Source organism: Ursus maritimus (genome assembly GCF_017311325.1).
Source record: "Ursus maritimus isolate PB19 chromosome X unlocalized genomic scaffold, ASM1731132v1 scaffold_X1, whole genome shotgun sequence".
NCBI classification, from domain to species: Eukaryota; Metazoa; Chordata; class Mammalia; order Carnivora; family Ursidae; genus Ursus; species Ursus maritimus.
Genome location: NW_024423319.1, coordinates 72105057 through 72106775, shown reverse-complemented (window position 1 = coordinate 72106775; position 1719 = coordinate 72105057).

The window sequence follows — 1719 nt, the reverse complement described above, 5'->3', positions numbered from 1 at the left end:
CTGATGCTACTCTAATTATGCCACCATCATTTCTTATGTATATCATTGCATCAGTCTCCCTTACGCCTCTTTAGTCCATTTTTCTCTACATTTTCTCCACTTTTTCTCCATTTTATTTTTAATAAATTACAGTAACATACTTATTGTAAAAAACAGTACAGAACTATATAAAGAACCACTTAAGAGTTATCCCTTTCCCGTCCAACCTTTTTCCAGCTGATGTAATCAATAATGCAGAATTTGGTGCTTCTGCATTCCACATCTGTTTCTATGTTTATATCCATATATCTATATCCATAAACATTTTTAGGGGGTTAAAATCTTTCTATTTTAAAAAGATTTTATTTATTTATTTATTTATTTATTTATTTATTTATTTATTTGAGAGAGAGAGCCAGTGAGCATGAGCAGGGGGAGGGGCAGAGGAGGAAGGAGAGAGAGAATCCTGAGCAGACTCTGCCCAGAGAGCAGAGCACAATGTGGGGCTTGACCTCACGACCCTGAGATCATGACCTGAGCCGAAATCAAGAGTTGGATGCTTAACTGACTGAACCATTCAGGCGCCCCAAAATCTTTCTTTTCTTAAATAGATATGAGATTATATTTTACACATTACTCTGAAACAATTTTTATTACCTAGCAAAGAACATGGCTATTCTTTAAATCCATACATGAAACTGTAACATATTCATTTTAATAGCTGCATAGTATTCGATGGTATGGCTATGTCATAATTTATTCAGCCATTTCCTTGTTTATAGATACTAGGGTTATCCCTCTTTTTTTTTTTAAGATTTTATTTATTTATTTGACAGGATAGAGACAGCCAGAGAGAGAGGGAACACAAGCAGGGGGAGTGGGAGAGGAAGAAGCAGGCTCCCAGTGGAAGAGCCTGACGTAGGGCTCAATCCCAGAACTCCGGGATCACGCCCTGAGCCGAAAGCAGACGCTTAACGACTGAGCCACCCAGGCGCCCCACATCTTCCTTTTCTGATCATTATCTCTGTGAATAGTATAGCACTTTGCCAGAAACCTGGGTGGCTTCTTTGACTCCTCTTTCTCTCCCTTCAATCAAATCACCAAGTCCTAATTTTTTTCTACCCACTAAGTGAAACTGTCTACTTTTATTTCCACTGATGCTACTCTAATTATGCCACCATCATTTCTTATGTATATCATTGCATCAGTCTCCCTTACGCCTCTTTAGTCCATTTTTCTCTACATTTTCTCCACTTTTTCTCCATTTTATTTTTAATAAATTACAGTAACATACTTATTGTAAAAAACAGTACAGAACTATATAAAGAACCACTTAAGAGTTATCCCTTTCCCGTCCAACCTTTTTCCAGCTGATGTAATCAATAATGCAGAATTTGGTGCTTCTGCATTCCACATCTGTTTCTATGTTTATATCCATATATCTATATCCATAAACATTTTTAGGGGGTTAAAATCTTTCTATTTTAAAAAGATTTTATTTATTTATTTATTTATTTATTTATTTATTTATTTATTTGAGAGAGAGAGCCAGTGAGCATGAGCAGGGGGAGGGGCAGAGGAGGAAGGAGAGAGAGAATCCTGAGCAGACTCTGCCCAGAGAGCAGAGCACAATGTGGGGCTTGACCTCACGACCCTGAGATCATGACCTGAGCCGAAATCAAGAGTTGGATGCTTAACTGACTGAACCATTCAGGCGCCCCAAAATCTTTCTTTTCTTAA